Source organism: Elephantulus edwardii, unplaced genomic scaffold (assembly GCF_000299155.1).
Source record: "Elephantulus edwardii isolate Elephantulus edwardi_28Jun2011 unplaced genomic scaffold, EleEdw1.0 scaffold00066, whole genome shotgun sequence".
Lineage (NCBI taxonomy): Eukaryota > Metazoa > Chordata > Mammalia > Macroscelidea > Macroscelididae > Elephantulus > Elephantulus edwardii.
In genome coordinates this window covers 7977827-7983449 of record NW_006399816.1, presented here as the reverse complement: position 1 = coordinate 7983449, position 5623 = coordinate 7977827, and positions in this window count along the sequence as shown.

Here is a 5623-nt window from a genome sequence, read left to right as displayed (position 1 = left end):
GTGTTCGCCACTGCCCTCACCCCAGCCCCTCTCCTGCGGGGGAGCCCTGAAGCCATGGCAAAGGCAGGCCATATTTGCACTTTGGGTTCCCTTGTTGACCCAACACAGCTACAGTTGGGCACAAGCCAACTTGGCAGGAAGTGCCTCGCCCACGCCAAACCCATGCTGAGGGCACATGATGGGCTCAGTCTGCAGGGTGTTGATTTGGGGCCTAATTGTTTGGCTCCCAGAGACTTGTGAAGTGGAAGCTAGCAGGGAGCCACATAATTCGGTGGAAGGATGTCGATGGACTCTGACATCCTGGCTCTGCAGCTTTCTTGCTCCTTAACTGTGAGAGAGGACCTTCCCATGTGTGCCTGTTCCAAGCATTGAAAGGCCCGGTTTCTGTGCTCTTTCTGCGGCCTAGAACGCAGTATTGCACACTGAATAGCAACTGTGGTCACAGTGCCATTACCAAGTGGACTGAAGGAAGTGTAGGAGAGGAGACATGACCCTGACATGCACTGCCATCGGACCCTAGCCTTCTTCAGGGACGAAGCTGCTAAACTGACGAGTTCCGTCAGTGTGGACTCCCTCATACAGCTGTCCTCAGTCACACTTCCAGCCCCTATGCAAGAGGACCCCCTGCTTCCAAGAGCACAAAGAAACCCATCCCACTCACTCAGTGTTGATTTTAGATGTTTGCTCAAGTCAAAACAACTCCTGTTTTTAAAACGTAGAAGTTCTGATGTTCAGCCAGCCAAAGAGGCATTTTTCATAAAATGATATATTTACGAGTAATTGGCAAATATGAGAAATTTAGCCTATGACAAAGGTCAAGGATAGGGTGAGAGGCTTCAGTGTGAACAGGATCAGGGTTTAGTGTGACCAGGATCAGGGCTCAATCTAACTGGGGCCAGGGTTCAGTGTGCCCGGGTCAGGGCTCAGACTAATTAGGGTTAGAGTTCAGTGTGACCAAGATCAGAGTTCAGTGTGACCAGGGTCAGGTTGACTGTGTGTCTAGGACCAGGAAGTGACCTGGATCCAAGACCCCTTTAGAGACAGCTCATTCCTCGGTTGCTCCCCAATACCCTAACAGCTCACAGTTCATATGCTCCTGCAGGAATATTCAGGAGTGAGAAACATAGTTTCTAGTTCAGTACAGAGATCAGGTTCTTCAGGAGCAGAATTAGATCTGAATTTTCTGAGTCACTGAGAAGGTTAGAACCACTGCTTCTGCCTCTGCCTCCACCTCTCAGAGAAAGCACGGCTCCAAGGCTGAGTCCCAGAACCAGTCTCACCAACCATCCAGCACCCAGTGGAAGTTTTCTGGAAAGTGATTCTAGGGAAGGAGAAGGAAGCCAGCAGATGGGGTGGGGGGTGGGGGGTACGGGGTACCAAGGGATGCAGGGAGTCTGCACCCATCAGGCCTCCACCTGCTTGCTGCTCAGAATGGTGGGTGGAAACAGCACCCTTTTTCCCTGGAAGCTCTTTGGAAAGTCTTGGAGCCCCCATCCTGCCAGGCTCAAGGAACAGCCCCACCTCTTGGCTCCCCCAGGGCCTGTGGGCGGCTGGGCAGGCCAGGCCCTTCCTCTGAGCCCTTTACATAAGTGCTTGGAAGGGGTTTATTAGAGCAGCTCTGTGGGCCTGACCACAGGCGGGCGGCCGGGCCAGCACGCACAGGAAGCCGGACGGAGCGTTCCCAGAAAGGCCGCGGGGCTGACGCCTGTGGGTTTCGATCATGTTTCTAAAGAGGAAAGGGAGGCTTTTTTTCTTTTTTCAGTACTGAATTAGAAAAAAAAAAAAAAAACAAGAAAAAAAATACTTGCAGACCAGCAGCTCTGCTAACGATGGCCAGGGGTAGGGGTGCTGGGACCAGGTCAGGGTGGATAAGAGTTCACGATCCACTCCTCAGAGCTGGGCTTGAGGTCAGCCTCTTCTGTGAGCCCAGATCACCAGGAACTGGGTCAATGGGTGGGAAACCCCACATGGAGAGGCTGCAGGAGGTCTCTGCTGACAGCTGTGGAGGACCACTTCCTGGTCACAGACCCCCGTTGTCTTTCCCCAGATCCTGATCTCAGAGTGGGTGGACAGTCGGCCGACCCCTCCTCTTCTCAGAGCAGGGCTGCTGCCCCAACAGCCTCCCACCAGAGCAAACCTGGCCCAGGAGCCCAGCACCTCAACCTGCAGGAAGGGGCAGCTGGACGCCAGGCATCCTCCCTGCCGGCCTCAGGGAGCCAACGTGGACCAAACCCACAGGGATTCCGGATGCCAGGCCTGGGTGTTTTTTGTACCTAACTCTCCTCTAAAACTTTGTTTTCTTGGTTGTTGGTTTTTATTTTTTATATTTTGGCCATACCACAAAGCAGATTGCCCAGGTTGGGACTAAATAAAACAAGGTTTTTCTACTCTGTGCATCCGCATGTGGCCTGCGGCCAGGCTGGCCAGTGCTGGGATGGTTTCAAGGAGTGTCCTTTGGCTTCATCTCTTCCCTAGAAACCTGGTCAGATGGCAGCTGCCACCCCTTTCCACGACACAGCTTGACCTTGAGGGCCTCGCGGGAGGACCAGGTCTCCCTGAGTGTAGTGTCCTGGAAGGGCAGGGTGGGCAGCTCCAGGCCCCTCACCACCAGCTCAGTCATCAGCCCCTTCCCCACCGCACCATGCTCTGGATCCTCTGCGTCCTTGCACCCCAGCCAGGACCTCCCTGCTGGCACTCTCACACAGCCACTCCCTCCATCACCCACTTAGCACCTTGCTCACATATTGAGTGCTTACTGAATACCAGGCACAAACAGCAGTCAGGCACGGTTCCTGCCCTCAGGGAGCTCACCAGGTTCAGTGAGGCAGCATGTGGAGGTTTAGAGGGAAGTTCCATGGGGCTTTAAAGAACAAGGAGTTCCTCTCAACGGGGGAATGATGGTACCTTCACATGAGGGCGTCCGACTGGGAAGGAAGAAGATTCTCGGCAGTGGGGACAGTGTTAAGCAGAGGCCACAAGATGGGCCTGGAGACTAATGGGGGCGGGGACAGAGAGGGCAACTTGGGGTGACCTGGTGCCTGCACAGCTGTACCCTTCTGCCCTGGCTGTGTTATCCACAGAGATCTGAGACCTTCTCCTTCCCTGCCTGTGAGCCCTCTGGATTCCTCTACCTTCTACCAGCATCCTTTATGCCCAAGGGATTGACATTAACAAGAAACTCTTCTCTGAAGAGGAAGAAAACTGATCTGAGAACCAAGGCTCTGGGTTCCAGAGCCAATTCTGTCCACTGACCACGTGACTCTGAATAAGTCATGCCATACCTCTGGGCCTCAGTTTCCCGGTGAATAAATGGACATGCTCTCCTGCCTGGTTCACAGTCTACCATGTAGAACAAGTGAGCTACTTACTGCTGTAGGGGGAAGCCCTGGATGAGCTATAGGAGTTGGTGCATGCCCTCCCAGCCATGTGCACACAAATATCCTTCAAGAAGGAGGCATCTTTTGTCTCGGAGACTGTCCTTACCTCGGGCACCTGGCAGCCACTGGTCTTGCAGATTCAGTCAGTGCATCTTCTGGAGTTAGTCCATGTGAGGCCTGTCTGCTCTCTATCAGCCGAGCCCAGGCCGGGAACACTGAGCAGGAGTGAGGGCACAATCCTGACATCCACAGGTGACCTGTGCTGGCCCCTCCGACATGTCTGAAGTGATCTCCATCTGCCAGCCCCAGACCCCTTCTTTGTAGATGCTACCAAGAGTGAGAATGGGAAGGAGTCTGTCACTAAGCTCTCAGAAGGACTGTATGACATTTACATCCCCAGCTCCTGAGTCAGAATGCTGAGGACCAGAGTGGAGGGGGACCTGTCTGATAGCATGAGTGTACATATTTCTAAACCCCAGTCCAGGGCAAAAGGCTGGACATGTGCCGTTTTCTGAAGAGAAGCCCCATGCTTCAGCACATGCTCATGGTTGAGAAGGGTCTCAGGCCCAGACAACAAGGTTGAATGGAATGGGAGGAGTAGTTTTTCTCAAAATAAGCATATTACAAATGGTGATGGGAGGGTGGGAGAGTCAGGCAAATAAAAGGAGCCTCCCAGACACCATGCTGCTGTGTGTACAGAAACCCTCAGCTGGGGGTTTGGGTTCCCAGAGGGCTTGCAGGTATCCCCAGGCCTGCCCTCCAGAATGGGGATGACCCAGTCAGTTCCCACATGCCAACAGAACCCTTGGAGGAGGTGATCTCTGGAGGGGGGGCTTCAGGATCTGCTCCCCACCAAAAGGAGTGAAGGATTTCCAATAATGCCGGGTCCAGAGATGGACGAGCCTACCATGTGGAGGGACCCAGGCAGCCCTTGCCTCTCCCTGACAGCCGCATCCATGTCTGACATGCCTGTCAGCACAGCCTCCCAGCGCTGTCCTGTTCATGACGGCCCTTTTGGGAGAACCATTTCACCTCGGAGGCAGGGAATTAGCAGTTATCCTGCCTCCACCCAGGATGCTATGATTGAGGAGAGAAACCTTATAAAGTTGGCCCGTGTGCCCTGCAGATGCAGGGCAGCTCGGAGGTGCTGAGCGGGGAAGGGATGGCCAGCGAGCAGGGTTCCTCCTGCCCTCTGCCTCCTGAGCACTTGCCAGCCTTGTCTCTCCCTCGTCATCACCTGTCCTCTCCCTCAGGCTTGCCTGGTGGTAGATAGATTACCTGGATCCCTTCCCCAATCTAGGATCAGGGACAGATGGCATGAGCCCCTTCTGCAGTTCCCATCTCCCCTCTGTATTCCCCTTCAAGGGCCAGCTTAGCCTTCTCCTGCCCCATTTCTTGGAAGCCTTACTTAATTAACCACCTCTTCCCCTCAAAGCTCAACTCCATGCTATTGAGTCCAAACTGACCCACAGCTGAGCGACCCTGCAGCAAGTTTTCAAAGGCTGTAAATCACATGGGAGAAGGTTGCCTATCTTTCTCCCCAGGAGCAGCTGGTGGATTCAAACCGTGCACTTTTGATTTGTGAGCCCAACTCCCTACCTACTAGTCACCAGCGCCCCCTTTTTCCTGTGCCCCCACATGACATCACTCCGGTCCGTCTGACCCCCACCACGCTAAGGGAGCACATGGGAGTGGACAGGGCCTCAACTGGCAGCCATACAAGGACACACAGGAGCCAGACCAGGACATCATGGGCGCTGCTGAGCAGTCACCGCTGGCGCTTAACAATGTCTGGCTTCTCCCACCTCGTCTTGACACTCAGCACCAGCCAGGGCCTGCTGGGGACGGCCTGCCACTCACTCCAGGGGCAAAGGCAGGAGGGGCAGACATTCCCTTCTCAGCACCATGTTGCTGGAGCAGGCATGATAGTAACCGGCCACCACTCATGACCCAGGACTGCCCTCTGGGGGCCACAGATGGAGAAAGTCACCGCCAAAGCAACTGGTCACTGAGGAAGAGACCTGGAGGTCACCTGCCCAGCCTCCTCCTCTGTCCTCTGCTTACTCAGCCCCACTGTGCAGATGCCCACCACCTCATCTGTACAGCAACGGGTCTCCCAGCAGCCCACCCCTTCGGTCTGGGCCATCAGACCCGCTGGTTAGTGACAAATGGGGTGGATATGACTGTAGAGCAGCAAGGACCGAGTCGAGGCCCTGCGAATCGCAGAGGACCTCTCTAAGGCACAG